General features: G+C 28.1%; 1 protein-coding gene across 3 annotated transcripts in view; it reads left to right on the top strand.

Moving 5' to 3' along the window:
* Positions 1 to 16,897, top strand: part of LOC122499330 (beta-1,4-N-acetylgalactosaminyltransferase bre-4-like) — a 78,672-nt gene that overhangs the window by 9,248 nt on the left and 52,527 nt on the right. For 2 of the 3 annotated variants that reach the window (XM_043607616.1, XM_043607614.1), the window contains 2 exons: positions 4,192 to 4,249; positions 15,823 to 15,873. The gene's annotated coding sequence lies outside the window, so the exon portion shown is untranslated. Of the gene's footprint in view, positions 1 to 4,191; positions 4,250 to 5,591; positions 6,351 to 15,822; positions 15,874 to 16,897 lie in introns of those variants that run through there. The other variant, XM_043607615.1, reaches the window with a different exon arrangement.

The raw sequence follows: 16,897 nt of genomic DNA, 5'->3' as shown, positions 1-16,897 counted from the left end.
TTTCAACAATGGAAGAAGTATTAGTATTTAAATTTTTGAGATTCACGACATTTGGATGTTTCTATTATTTGCATTTTTATAATAATAGCATTTTTCCATAGAAATTTTTGTCCCAAAGCCCACACGGAGGGAAGTTTGAACCTAGAATCATTGTGTGATCAGTTAAGACCAATTAAGATCATTTTTTAAAAGTAGAATTTATTCAAATTCGGCAAAAACTAGATCCAGATTTGGCAGAGAGTTTCAGAACCGAATTGAGACCAAGTATGAAAATTTTCTTATACTTCAAGAACTGGAAAATATTTAGATTCAATTTTGAATAGATGCGTCGATAAAAGTTTTGAAAACTTAGAAATTCTGTTGGAGTTTCCTTTAACGGCATTATGGGGAGGAAGAGGATATTAAAGGAGGAGGAGAGAGGCTGTTTTAGCAAGCTGGCGCAAAATGTGATATAAATTATAAGTATACAGGTAGCTTGTGCTATAGTCATATTATGTCAGGCCGATCGTTGATTCTGGGTTTATGCCACTCGCGCGCATTTGCGGTAAATGGCACCAGCCATAATCGTTGATTCTAGGTTCACAACACACGCGCACTTGCGGCTAGTTCCGTTATTTGTTACAGTAAATAGCAGATTGGACAGTGCAATGCGACAATACAATGTTGCCAAGATTGTTTCTGATTCAATCCTAAATCATCATTTTTTTCCGAAATAAAACAACAACAAGTGTTGTTACTTTCCACAAATACTTGTATTTGAAAATACTGCCGATTTCAGATTGTTGTTTGAAAGGTTTCCTATATTTTTATATAGTGATTTCGATCTCTGTTATGATTATATTTTTTTTGTTTGAACAAGAGAAGAGGAGGGAGAATGTAAATTGGCCTGTTTCCAAGGTAGCTAGTCAGCGAATTAGAAATGAGAAGTGCTTCCTACTTTTTTGGAATATATTTGCCAAAAGGAAGAAGTGTTTTTTATATTGCTACGGATGCAAATTTTGTTGTTCTAAAAACATGTTTTATTTTGTTAGTTGGGTTAGGTTTCTTAACATGTTACTACTACGTGTTACCACTTCGTGTTCAGTACTGCGTAGATACTGTAGAGATAATGTTTCATATTAGATTCAAATAATGTTCCTAAAAAGTATTTATCAAGAGTAGCCAGAAGATGCGTTTTGGTAACCAAATGATGCATAATAAAAACATTTAAAAAAGTCTTCAATAACGAAATGTCTATTTTAGTTTCGGTGCATGGGTTAATTCAATTTCAATCGTAAAATTAATTAATAAATCAAAGAAATAGCAGACACGTATGGAACAAAAAGTAAAAATTCTCGTATATTGTGCAATGGGAAATATTTACGAACGTCACTTTTGAAAATATACTTCCATCTATTACGTGTATATGTGTTTATATCGGGATATATGTATATGTTTAGATCATATACCATGCTTTGAGAAATGGATGCAGCAGAAAAGAATTTATTTGCATTTTCACATTGAAAATTCAGTCAATACTTCTTATCATCAGCACGTTTCGTGATACACGCTCAACATTTCTCTCTTATAACGATCCGAAACATTTTGAGGGCGCAATTTGGCAAACTCACAAACACATGTATACAAATAATATTTGTGGAGAACATACACGTTAAATATAGTTGAAACCACACACACACATAGGAGAAGTGATGAAAATTAACCGCATCAGTCTAATTTTGAGCAGCTATGATGTATAATGTTGGGAGGGTATTATTTGTTTGATAATTAGTTTACTGAATTGGGTGCAGAAATGAAAGTGAACAACTGAATAAGTGTTGTTTTAATTCTTCATTGTCGAGTGAATGAATATTTTTCAATTGTGTTTGCGGAAATATCGATGAAGTTACTATTATCATAATTCTGTTGTATTACTAATTCTTTTATTTTATTTGTATTTTCTGCTTTGTTAATTCTTTTTACATTCTCAGTTAAATAACATTTCAGGTTATTATCCAATTCGTTTAATGACAATCATGCTAAGTCCTTCCAAGTGATAACGAATTCTCTAGATAGCAGTTTGGGCCAAATTTTTTATTTCGGTTCATAGTTTTTCTAAGGATGTCAAACTATGTTACATGGCAGTTTGGCTAAATAGCAAATTTATTAAAGACGGTTAGGTGACAATTCAGTCTCAAGTCTGAAATCATTTCGATAAAATACCGATTTCCTGCACTTTAATCAACTCCTAATTCACTTAAACGTCATCACTTGAATTTCAATTCCGCCGAAGAGCAATTCCTTTAAATGACATTTGCACTTGTGTTAAATGGCAATTCTGTTCCATACGTACATAGATATATAACAGTTGGGGAATATTCCTCACGGTATTTAGTCAGAGGATGGTAATTGAAAATTATATACTATATGTGGAGGATATGAACGGTGGTTATTAGTAGTTGGATGTTGGAGGTAAATCTTCCAACTAGAGAGAGAGAGGGAGAGGGAGAGAGACGATTGTCAAGGGAGTTGATCATCAGCATCAGGTGTTGAAAGTAGTTCCCGTGTTAATTCACTCTGCTACTGAGGCGTCTTAATTTTCATTTTGAGAAACGCTATTTTCCAAGAGTCTCTCGTGGGAAGAGCGGACCAGACACATGTGATTTATATATTATGCATTACCTGAGGCATCACAAGGATGCATTAGACCCAAGATGTTTCTGTTGCACCTTCAAATAATGCATTCTGACATGCGTCAATTTCTAAGTACCTGTCATGGATTCAGGAAAGGTTGAGAATATCTTCCTTGAAAATCTGAATATCCATTGTCAGTCTTGTTGTATGACCCCAGAAATCCGGAGCTCGAGTGAGAGAAACAATTTGTGTTTTGTTGTAGTACAAAAATTCTTCCCATCTGTTCTTTAATATTATTTTTGATTAAATTTTCTGTTTAGAGAATGAGTTCTTCTTGGAAAATAAGTTTTTCAAAAAATACGGAGTAAAAAAATCTTTTACATAAAATCTTTTACAAAAATGTCTTACAAAGATTCTTCTTTTAAAAATGAGTCTTGTGCTATTTGTTTACTATCATTATTTTTGAAATTTTGATTATAGAGCCACTTTTCTTTTGTATAATGTACTGAACATGAGAATTGAAAATCACTCGAGGGCGAATGTCGTTTCTGATTTCTTGCTTTATCTGCATGCCCTTTTTCGAGATTATTCTGAACTGACTTTCATTCAAGTCAAAACTCAACCTCCACTTTGGGAGCAAATGCTGACGGTTGTGTGGCATAGTGCTGTGGTTCATTCTTATTCAGGTCAGGTTGTCATTCTCGATAAAAAGTAGTTTCTATCTACATATATATTCCCCACCCTTTCTCTCTCATTCCCGACGTTAACAATTTAAAGTTTTGAACATTCAGAAAGCTTCATTTCATGGTTTCATTTCATGAGTGTGAGTAAGGTTGTAATGATGCTTCTTTAGTGCTAAAAGGAATAGGAAAAGTTTCTACAAATTTATTCGGCTATGATTGTAGGATTCTTCGAATATTGGATAAATGCTATTACATTATCTTTGATTGGTTGCTGATTGTTTTAATCACTGGATGTTACAATTGCCGGTTGTTGTATTAGTTAGTGCCAATTGTTGACAGCTTCTTTCACTAATTGTTACAACTGCCAATTGTTACAATCGTTGGTTAGTATAATCACAATTTGTTAAAATTTCCAACTATTGTTGATTGTTGCTATCACCGGTTGTTGCATTTAATAGAATAATCTAGAAATAGTAGATGTCAGTTTTATTTTATTCTTATTATTACTATTACTAAAAATGAAAATGTTTAAGTAACTAAAAATTAATAAAAGTGAAAATAATAGATATATAGAATTTGTTCTAAAAATATTGGAAAAATTACCGGATGTCCTGACGTTTTTATCTAAACTTGTCGCGTGGGTTAATAATTTGATGTCCTTGATTGGTCGTAAGACTTCTTTACGATCGATACATAACAATGAAGAAAGTATAAAATTATAAATAACTGTCACTATAAATACTTTCACAATAGCTCATCAAAGTCTTTCAAGTTTTTTTTCTTCTTTGAAATACTTATTTTAGCAAAATTTGTTTTCTGAATCGTATTTTATTATGTAATAGAAATCATAATTTTAGAACTATAATAATTATTTTCTTTTTTTTATTTTGCGCAGCTTGTGGATTTATCATCATTTGCTAAATGTGCGGGCTATGGATGGAGAAAATAATGAGGTGAGTACAACATAAATATATTCTCAGATGAGTTCATTTTATGCTGATTTAATGTTGCCGAAATATATGGGACGTATTCACGGAAATTTCTTAAAACGGAAATGCGCGATTTTTTTTCTCTTCTTCTTTATATATACTGTTAAATTATAATTTTTACACACTTTCAGTATTAATGTAGGTCGATTTTTTCAAGCGTATTTCCTCGCTGATTTACATATCGAATTGTGATCGATGTTGAAACTTTGTTCAAATTCACTTTCGATTTTAATATATGACAATTGCTGTCAAATTAACAAAGGATTTTACTTTTTTCGAGTATTTCTCAAATAGTTTGCGCAAATAGAGAGAAATTACGAATCTATCTTTGGAAAATTTGTTCACTGATTCACAATTAGAGAGTTAGTTATAAATTAATGATTACTAATTTTCATTCATCGATAATCTTTTCAAGATTTTTGTTTTTTTGTTTTAGAGATATTTATAGTGATAATTTCTAGAGATAAAAATTTCTTTCAAGTTTCAAGGCTGAGTTTAAAAATAATCATTGACTGAGATATTTTTTGTTTATCAAAATTAGCAGCAGTTAGTGGAGGGCATTTTATCAGAGATCATTATATTCTTTTGTCAATTTATTTTCTTAATTCAGGGTCGAGACTAAATGAATAAAATATTAGACTAATCCCCAGTGTTCAATTTGACAGTGTCGAGAAATTAGTTTTGGCGTCCTTGTCTTGAAATAATTTATCACTTTCTCGATTGTTCAATATTATAGCAAACAAAAATTCTCAACCATAATAAGTTTATTATGATTGGAATTTAGTTACGATGGTTGTCATAGTTACTAGTTGTTACGATCACTACTATTGTTGAAATCATTGATAAATTTTTTCACCGATAGGTGTTTACAATTACTGATTGTTACAAAAATTGATAATTTTATTTACTGGCAGTTCCAATCGTCGGTTGTTTTTTAAAAAGTAGCATTAAATGGTAGTTGTGATTGTTAATTTCAATTAATGGTATTTACATTTGTTGCGATAATTCCTGAAACAACTTTGAGAAAGTTATATAATTAGAGGTTGTTGCATTAAATTTTGTTTGGTTTGCAACAAAAATTATGGTTAGAAAAATAAGTGTTTTTTTGTTTATAAGTTCAGAAACAAAGAATTTGCTGCGAATGCAAAAATTGTTTGCAGAAAATGGTGGGAACCAATGACTGCATCTCTGATCCAATCACACTTTGTGAGAAGGGCGCGCGCGTGCAGATAAAAGAGAGAGAGATTGAGTGAGAAAGAGAGAGGGAGTTACGAAAGGCGCGTTCGAGTTCACTCGTTAAATAGCGAAATAGTCTGAGTTGAGACTCCACGATACTCTCATCTATGCGAATTTAACTCGTTAAAACTCAGCTTTCGGTTGAAACGCACGTGTTTTTTAAAGTCAATTTCGTCTTCTCTCTTCTGTTATATACTTTGAGGACTCTTTCATTTTAATGAAGTATTTAAAAGGTAGCTTTGAATTTAAATTTTTAAATTCAAAATATCCGAGAAATGTCGAGCTTTACGAAAGTTTTAGAGAAACAAAAAAAGTGTATTTCTAATATTCAAGTGTTGTGAATAAATTAAAAACTACTTCTTGTAAAAAAATTAATATAGAAAATTATAGAAATTAATTTAAATATTAAAATTAATTATTAAATTGTGATAAAGACATATTTGTCTAAATGTTTCGGTACACTAGAAATGAAAATGTAAAAATATTAAAGTAAAATCAGTGCGGAATTTAATGATACTTGGGAAAAGTAATTTGCATTCTATCCTTGAACAGTTTCGTAAGTTCCAATAAAATTTTGTATATCAGATCGCATCTGACTATATAGACAATATAATATACATATACATGGAAGTGTTATGTATTTTGTGAAGCATGTTACGTGTCAAAACAAGCAGTGTCGTTGATTGATAACAGACAAGAGTATAAGTTTGCAAACTGTTACGTTTCGCGAGACAAGAATATCACGCACAATAACAAGAGGCAGACAATCAGCTGACTTTGTGTCAATTATTCCCGGCTAACAATAAAGCAAACCAGATTATTTGCCGAGGTCGGTAGATTTTTCTCTTTTTTTTTGAATAAATTTACTATTTATTATGTGCTTAAATCTGACGTAGTCTCTTTATTGTTTTCAATCACTGGTTTTTACTATCACTTATTGTTATATTAATCGCTGGTTGGTACGATTTTTTATATTCTTCTTTAATGGTTGTTATAATCGCTGATTGTTACAATTAGCTGCTATAATCTCGAATTGTTATAATTAGGTGTTATAATCTCTAATTGTTACAATTAGCTGTTATAATCAATAGTAGTTGCAATTGGCTGTTACAATCATTGTTAGTTACAATTATTATAAATTTCAATCATTAAATTTTTTTTAGCTTTTTTCTGTTAGTTATAATTGCAGGTTGTTGTCTTAAATGGTATCCTTGGTGGTTACAATAGTTGATAGCTTTCTTCAATAGTAGTAACATTCACTGTTTGTTACATTAGACCAGAATTAGTTACAATTGTGAATTATTTCCCTAACTGCTACTTACAATATTCGTAAGTTGTAATGTAAAATTGTAATTACAACAACTGGTAGTTAAACTTGATGGTTTCTGTTACATGTTGTTACTTTAGATGCAAATTACAAACTATAATAGTTATTATGGTACTTATGTTGATGCTGGAACTTTTAAGACAAAAAATACCAATTTTGTTAATTTTTAACTACATTTTATTAAGTAAATTCATTTATAATTTTTTCCTTTTTTTATTTTGAATTAAAAGCAAAGTTAACAAATTAAATAAATTGAACAAGTCTAATAACACTGAATCACAATTTTTTTTCTTCGATTGGAAAATTTTTTAATCCACTTACCTGATAAATATTGGACAAATTAATCGGATTTTGTGAGTTTTACTATCTCTGAGTTATCATGGAAATAGTTAGAATTAAATGAGCACTTTGTATAGCGTGGAAATCCCAAGAGTCCTTTTGAAATAAAAAAAAAAAGGAAAAAAATTGCAATTGAAGGCTAAAGAGATTTAGTGTGGCGATGTTAAAAATTTCCCCATACATTTCATTCCTGTAATTTAATTGCCTCTGTCGATATAACAAGTTTGATGATTCACAAAAAAAGAAGAAAAAAAATCTATTCTAAAGGGAGTCGTTAAACTTTAAGGTCAAAGTTGCTTTTTATAACAAGGACACAAGCTTCATGGTTAGCACTTGAGCACGTGGATGAGGCGACGCGTCGGCGTAATCTGCTTTATGCATTATTGAGAGTAAATTGGGGGAAAAAGTTGTAAATCTTTGTTTTTATTGGGAATAAAACAATAGTGATATTAAAATATATTTAATTAAATATAACATTAGAGAAAATTTAATTTTTATGGTTTCAACCATTTACAGGTGCTTTCGATAATTACAACTGATGGTTGTTATAATCATTGGTTTTTATAATAAATGGTTGTTAGAATAAATATTTGTTACAACCAATCACAAAGAATATTGTTTACAATTAATGGTGTTTAGAACCAAATGTCATTAAAATCAATGGTTGTTACAATCAATATTTGTTAGAATCAATGTTTGCTACAATCAATGGTTTTTAGAACGAATGGTAATTACAATTAATATTTGTTATTAATGTCTATTACAATCAGTGTTTGTTACAATCAATGGTATTTAGAACCAATGGTGATTACAATCAATGGTGGTTACAATCAATAGTAGTTTCAGTCAATGGTAATTGCAATCAATGGTGATAATAATAAATCCACATTGCAATCATCAATAAATAATTACAAATTAATCGTACAATTAAAATGAATGACAATTGCACTAAATAGAAATTTTCTTCATGAAACTGATGATTGTTGTACGTTTTTAAAAAACTGAAGTATTCTCCTGATTATTATTTGCCGTTGGTAGAACACGTTGCGATTGTACACATTATTATGCGAGAAAATTTAATTAATTAAATTATTTAATCAAGTATAGCGCGTAGTGCATTACGAGTAAAAAAATAAAACAAACGAAATTAATTTTCCTCTAAAGAAAATTAATTTTTGTGTGCTTTCTATTTTGACAATCTCGACTATTATTATTATGTTTGGAATATTTTAATGGTGGAACGTATAATGTGTACATGTTAGTGATTACAGTGAATCAGTTTATTGCTGCGTAATTACTGAAGAAGGGATTTAATAAAGCTAACACCAACAGCTAAATGTTAGCACTATAATATTCTGTTCGTTCATATATTAAATAATGTATGTACACACGCGTTTACATTATATGCTATATGTAGTATTCTGTTTGTATGTTGAATATTTTTAGAAAAAAAAATTATTTTCGAAAAAAAGATCCTAATATGATATGTATATACATATATAGGTTTGACCTAGTTATTTCTATAGAGTTTTCTTTGACGTGAATGAAGTCAATATTGAAGTATTTACGGTCACTGATGATGTAGGAAAAATTATTATTTTTTCATGAATATTTCTATAAATTATGAATGATAATTGTTCGTTTTACTTCAAATATGTGCTTTTTTGAAGAGAATTAGAAAAAAATTTATTTTGCCAGAATATATAATATACAGAAAAGTATATTAGAAAATTGATTCTCTGGTTAGAATTCAAAACCTAAAAAAAAGTTATTTTATTGGAGAGAATATTTTTCGTTTCTGAAAAAAGTTCAATTTTTATCCACCAATTGAAAATTTATTATCTTTACTTGTTGTATATGTTGTCTATCAAAAACATGTTTTTGAAATTAATATATTATTGTTTTGATTAGAATTTATGTGATTTTATTTAATATTTATGGGAATGGCAATTTTTTTGTCAAAAGGACGTAAAAGTAAATTCATGATCCCTTTGTTTTATCAGATGACAATTTTTTTTGTTCGCTTTTCCTTCATAGAATATCGGAAAATGAAGTTAAAAGTCCTTTTTGTTTTTAATTTTCAATTAACGAATGTGCGGTTATTAAATTTTACAGAATATATTTCACTTCACTTTGAAAAGCACTCAACAGAAAAGCCGCATCAGACGGATTTCCGTCAGATTACGAATCACGCGAAATTAGAACTTCAATCGCGTGATTATCGCCAAACCAAATGAAACTCTATTTCACATATGACATTTGAATGAAGAGTAGGATATAGGGAATATCGGGAAAATACAAATTTAATATCAAAATTACCAACTTTTATTTGAATATATTTTTTTCAATATATCTATTAATTTTTTTCCACTGTGTGGGATTAGGATTGAATGAAAAGGAAAAAAAAATTTCATTATATATTCATCGCCAGAGGGAAATTTTGACAAAGTAGTTTATAAGCGTATATAAATATTTAATAAGATAATGTATATTCAGGAAAAATGTTTTTGTCTCTTATAAAATTAATCAGAAATTGGAACGTGTTCAATAAACATTATATTTTTTTTAAGAGCGGAAAAAACCAATTTTTCCAGTCGTCTATATATAATGGAGGTTGTTATTTACAATTGTATTTTCCTTGAACTCATTGTGCGGTTTTAACAATAATTCCTTTAAAAAAGGATAGATCATTAAAATATCGTATTTTACGTAAATCAAGTACCAATTTTGTTGCTCTTGAAATTTTTCCTAAGCTGTAAAAAGAAAAATAGTTTTCGACAAAAAGAAATCGTTTTGTTCGAAAGTTGGGACTTAAAAAATGAATAGAAACCACAATTAATAGATTGAATAACAAAAAATAATAATAAAATAATAAATACGATATTATTTTATTATTTGAAGTAAATATTTTAAGAGATAAAATTTGATTTTCGAGTGGTGAATTAACTGACTGATTTTTTTTTCGGTTTGCGCAATTGAGACTCGTAACATAATTATAAAGCTCAAATCTCATTGAATTAGTCTCATTCAGAATCATGAACGTGATGTGTGTTTTAAATAAATATTTATTCACTCACAACCGGAGAGAGTTTCCAACATTAATTAAATTTTTAATGACTTTTCTAAATTACTCAATTTTTCCGTCTCTCTATAATATTATTTGTTTTTCCTCTTTTTTTTAATAAGTGAATTTATCCCTGTGTCTTTAAATTATTATATTCAAAGTAATTCGATTAAATATAATCGGCTTGAAACGCATGAGTAACTATGGATTATTTCGTCAAAATAATCCAGTTGCAAAAGATTGATCGGCTTATTGTATAGTAAATAAAATTACTTTTTTTCATTGACATCTTTTTAATTTATTCAGTTTATGGAAAATAAAAGTTAAAAATTAGTAAATAATTAATAGGTTTTCAAAATTATATTCTTTTGTTTATTAAAATTTATTGTTATATTTACAATTCAGAGGATTATGAATACAATAATTTGTGTTTGCTTTCGATTATGGTAGTGGTTAATTTTTCTAATTATCTTAAGTTGAGACCATCGTTATATATATTTATCATTGTTTTAAAGCATTATTAACACTGGTTTTCTAAGGATATCAAATTGAGACAAAAACGAATCAAAAATGTTTATTTAAAAAATTCAAATTTCCGAAGATTTTAATTTGAAACCTTTTAAAAATTCAATTATTTCTAAAAATTTACGCTCTAATGCTTTTAATATTCAATTATAATCTAAAATTTTAACTAAAATCTATTTGGAATGCCTAAAAAGAATTTTATTATTTAGGAAAATAATCGAATCCCTGTAAAAATTGTATTATTTATGAAAATAATTGAATTTTTGTAGAATTTTATTAAAATTTAATAAAAAAGATTTTTCCAAAAGAATTCAACTTTATTAAAATAGCAAATATTGAAAATCATTGAATTGAGGAAAATTTCGAAAATAATTGAAATTTTGCCTAGAATTTTATTAAAATTATTGAAAATAATTTAATTTCGGAGAAGAATTTAATTATTTCTAAAGATAATTTCTAAAGATAATTTCTGCGAAGAGTTTTATTACTTTTGAAAATAATTTGAGTAATTTAATCTTTTTTGGTATTAATTTAAGCTTGCAATGCTTTTTAATACTTCTTAGTTCACTGTGTTTGCAATATTATAATTAAATTATTATTTACACAAATAAATATAAAAAATAGTGCAAATTACAATCAATGTTTGCTTTTTGATAGTTACAAGCATTGATAGTTCCAACAAACATCAATAAATTGCAAATAGCAAAAAGTAACACTTAATTCTATTTCTTCTGCAATATTTTTTTATCCACGTTTAAAGACACTTTTTAAATTCTTTTTTTAAAACGTTCTTTTTTTATACGCTTTTTTTATATACGCTTCAAATTCAAGATTTCATAATCCGGAAACGGTCTTCCTTTCGTTCGTTTCTTTGTATTACTGTAATTTAATCTACTTAGTCAGTATATTGTACAAAGTAACTTGAAATATAAATATTTAATCCTGTTACTTAATTTGCCATTTTTACATAATTTAAATACGATTTTGCAATTCGCAGATTTAGTATTATAGATAAATTTTTATTTTACAATATTGTTTTCAGAGACAGGAAAAAGAAATTTTTTCCCGATTCAAAATTTAGATATAATTGTAGAAAAATTAAAAAAAAACCGAAGTGCTTAAAATTTAGTTTCCAACCAAAATCTAGAGATGAGAGAGATTTTAGTTTCTATATAAATTAGATTCACTTTTAAACTTCCAAACTGATATTTCCATTTCTTGTTGAGGTTTACAAAGAGGGTCTTTGTATTAGCAAACTGAAACCTCTTTAATTGACTTTAAACAAAGTTTCGAGAGTTTAGATTAAGGATCTAAATTTTGACTTGGCTTCTAGTTTATAGTTGGCGAAATGTCAGTAAATTCTAAATTACTGCGAAAATATAATTTTTGTTTATAGAGAGAATTTATAACCTTAGACTATTGTAAGATACATTTAACCTCCAGAAAAAGTAAATAAATGAAATTAAAAAAAGCCATTATTGACAAAATCAATTAAAACGATCACGATCATACACTCGATAACTACCAGCATTTATTGCTACACACTATTTATTGAAATTGACAATAATTGAAACTACTATATTGATATTGTAACTGGAACTGCCATAAATTGTAAAACTGAATAAAGTAACATTTTAATGTCACAAAATAACGACTATTACATAGAAATTTAAAAACGAGTTTAAAAATGCTTTCTCCATTAAAAAAAATCATCAAAGTGTCCCATATATATCGCTTTCCTCTTTTACAAAGTTATTTTCAATTTATAGGTGCCAGTATAATACCGACAAGAAAGCTGTTAATACATCGTATAGTTGCAACAGTTTGAATATATATTGCTTTCAACCGTTTATCTGACAAAACCCGTTTTGCAGGTAGAATAAAAATAAACGAAAAAAATCTTTTTATCACTCCAAAATTCTAATTTTGATACTAGTAACAACAATTATAATTATTGCTATATTATTATTATCATTGCTATTTTTTTAATGCATTTAAATTTACATATTCTATAAATAAATGCAAAAAAAGAGAGGAAAAAATGTATACTCTTTATCAGCGTTGATTGGAGCGACAGTTCTGATAGTCAGTCAGAGTAAAATATTTAAAACACGAATGGTTTGAGTGCGCATTCCTGACGCACATATAGTAGTGACAAATTATTGTTACCGTTACTGGCAGCCAACTATTATGTAAACGTGTATATATGCAGATGACGGTCATTTTCCATTTGCGTAAAACGCGGCCCCAAACTAGAACCACGAATCCCGTGACAATTCCGATATTTGATGGAGCAATGAATAACGCAAATCACAAAATCTATGCGCACAAATCTCCACCAAAGATAATACACACTATATATATTATACATTAACATCAAAATAGTTATAGGCCCATGGGCGCAGCATTATCGTTTCATTTCGTATTCAAATAGTAAATTATCATTTCTAATATTAAATTCGAAAATTCATTATTTTATAAGGGAACGAAATTTTATTTTTTCGGAATGGTAACAAATTGCAACTATCTTTAGTTACATCCTTAGTTGCAGCTCTTTTAATTTAAAATTTATATTTTAATTTGCTATATTACCTAAATATTCCAACTATCTTAAATTATATTTAGTATTATATAATTTTAATCAATTGATGATAATCACAATTAATGGTAGTTTACCATTGTCTCTAAATGTGGATAAAAAAATTTTGCAGAAGAAATAGAATTAAATGTTACTTTTTGCTATTTGCAATTTATTGATGTTTGTTGGAACTATCAATGCTTGTAATTATCAAAAAGCAATCATCGATTGTATTTGGCACTATTTTTTATATTTATTTGTGTAAATAATAATTTAATTATAATATTGGACGTTCTATAATTATTGTTAAAATTATCATTGTACAGAAATGAAAATGAATGATATTTACAACTGACAAATAGTATCGCCAGTCGTCGCACTTTAAAGAAAAATAGTATCACCATAAAATTCCGCTTTATTTTCACAAATAAGAAACGTGCATTTACTGCTTCCCTTTTTTATGCTATCATGATGCGTATACATAAAAAAAGAAGACATTTTCATTGACCAGAAGTAAAGAGGTCAAAGTCATAAATTTAGAGAGAGAGGGGACACGATAAACTTCCATATTGTAATTTAGTTTGAAATCTAATTTAGTAATCTCATTGTCGACGGGTCTTCCGATAACATGTTATAACTAACCGCCGCGTAACTCGCAGAAAAGCCAGCAGAAAAGTCGATATGACGAGAGATAATTTCTAGAGGAAGTTATTTTGAAGAGGTCTTTTTCAAATGAAAGTAACGCCCCTTTTTTGCAATCACTTCCCGCATCGACTTCTTTATACGGCCATAGAATTTGTTACACGTTGAGAACTTTAATGACTGTCGCCTCTCACGAATAGTTTACCCGGCTTTACGACCAAGTCGTATAACTTCAAGGCTATGTGTCAGAGGAAAGAGTATAAAACCCGAAAGAATCCAATGAAGATTCTCCAAAGTAACAAAAATCACTATTTACAACTATTTACAAACATCATAGTTACAAAAGGTTGTTTTGTTTTAAAAATATATTCAATTCCCGTGTGTTCTAATTCAAAACGTACCTTTTAAATACCTTCATTTGATGAAAATGTAAAAAATTGTACAGATTTAAAATTTTCTTTGAAATCTTTTTTTTCCACTTTTCAAGGAGAGTGAAATTTTCGCTATTGCCAACAACAACATGAAGACATTAGAGAGAAGGGATTATGAAATATTTGCGAATGCAAGAAACGAATAAGCGTGAGTCTCACTTTTCTAGGTGCAGTAAACTGCATACTTAAATGCTAACGCTGAAATGATCAAAGTGGCCGCAAAGAACGCCTGGAATTGCAGGTTTCGCGAGTCGGTAAAACATGTCGAAGGACGGCTTATATATACCTATATAAACAGTAGCTCGCTCCAATTTATGTTGGCATGTTAAGAGGAAATTTCCAATGCTACTTCCGTTTCTGCAGAAAATTACTAATCAATTCACACAATCATCATACTCCAAACATGTTTTTCAATATAATAAGATATAACTATAACTATGTACTAAACAATTTTAATGTTCTTTGATAATTGTAAAATAACTGTTTATTCATATTAATATTTTTGCCTTTGCTTTTGTTTTTGTCTCATTATATTCTTCTTTTACGATACAATTACCATGCAGGAAAAGATTTTCGTCCTCATAAGAACAGATAGCATTTTTTCTTTTGGACATAAATCAATGTTCCCCTCGATTTCTTCTTATTAGTTGCACTGGGTTTGATAAAGCTCTTCTTCTTACTTGTAAGCGAGGAGCACAAAGTCTTTACGACTTTTTTTATTCTTTTTTTTTCATTTCATTCAATGCGGCTTTGCCCAGTATGTATTACGAATTGCCACGCTCGAGATACCTTTAAATCCTTTCCTTTGACGAGACATATAATTGAACTTTGAGTAGAGAAATTGAAAAGAAAAATAGTTACTGCTATCCCATGCGGTGATTGTAAATTTTAGTCATCAGTGCAATGACCTTTTACAAAAAGATCTCTTCTTATTTATTAACATTAAATTTATGAAATTTTAAATTTGTCCGGAAAATGTATTTTTAAAAAATGTGCTTTTTAAAAATACGTTTAAATAATATACATAGAGAGAAAAATGTACATGAATTATTTTAATCGTCTGCAAAAATAATGAGAGACGCATTTCGATCTTTTAGAAGTTGGAAACTTTCTTGTGAAATTCAGATGCTTTTCATCTTTAATTGAAATAAAGATAGTCTTGAGTTTGCTTTTAGGGCAGTGAAAAAAAAGTTGAAATTCATTATTAGGATGAGAGTTTGCAAAAAGAAAAAAGTAAAGTTTATAATGATGGAAGAAAGGATCCAGGGAGATTTAATTCTTAAATGTATTGAAAATAAATCTAAAGGATGAAAACTTCATTATTAGTTTAATTATAAATTCATTAACTGCGTGGAAAAAAATTGTAAAAAAATGGTATTTTTTTTTATTCTTCAGGTGCGTCAATCCGTGGATCATCCCCAGTGAATGCTGTGCAGAATTTACAAGGTATTTACACATAAATAAATAGTTTTATTTATTTGAAATATTTAATTCTGTTTTTCTGTTATATAACTATAGAAATATATTTATAATATAATAATTAATAATTTAAATTGAAAATCATTGAATTCTTGCGAAGCAATTTACAATTTAAAAAAATAATTAAATTGTTTTGAAGAAACGAAAAGGAAAAAATTAAAATAATTGAAAATAATTTAATTCAATTTTTGACAAAAATTTTATTATTTATAAAAATAATTAAATTCTTCCGAAGAATATGTTGTTATTTATGAAAGTAATGTAATTCTTGCGAAGAATTACATTACAAGTTTTGAAAATATAAACAATAGTAATTAATTACGTACTTAATAAGTGATTTTTTAAAATTTTGATTAAGAAAAAAAATTATTATTATTATTATTATTCAAAAATTAAAATTTGAAAAGAAAAAATTCTAGAATTTGCATTAGAATAATAAATTGAATATCACGTTCCGCGCGCAATATTTGCTAGCATATTTAGAATTTTTGATAATTAGTTTATTACAACATTTTTTAGTATATATTGATTATTATTATTATTATTATTAGGTATTATTATTGTTTACCAAAGACTTTGAAACTATGCCGGAATTCGGGCATGAAATTGTTTGCTAGTTTCGCCTTTGAATAACAAAAAAAGGAAAAATATTCAATTTTCAAATAATATTTCCATAGTTTAGTATTTGAATTATTATTAATTATAATTAATAATAATTAGTATTTAATTTGAATTATTCCTTGAATTATGTAAATTATGTACCTAATTATTATTAATTAAACTAATAATAAATAATAAGAGTAATAATAGTTAAATTATAATGATTATTATTTTTAATATTATTATGAGTATAAATTATAATAATAAAATATTATTAATACTCGATTTAATAACAGTAAATTAGAGGAAAAGTATAATTAGGAAAAATGGCTCTAAAAATAGATTTACCTTTAAAATGTCATCGTCCTCAGCACCGAGGACGAACGAGTAT

The sequence above is a fragment of the Leptopilina heterotoma genome, unplaced genomic scaffold (assembly GCF_015476425.1).
Source record: "Leptopilina heterotoma isolate Lh14 unplaced genomic scaffold, ASM1547642v1 Lhet_167, whole genome shotgun sequence".
NCBI lineage: Eukaryota > Metazoa > Arthropoda > Insecta > Hymenoptera > Figitidae > Leptopilina > Leptopilina heterotoma.
Note: the sequence above shows the minus strand (reverse complement) of the source record. Positions and strands in the feature narration are given on the sequence as shown.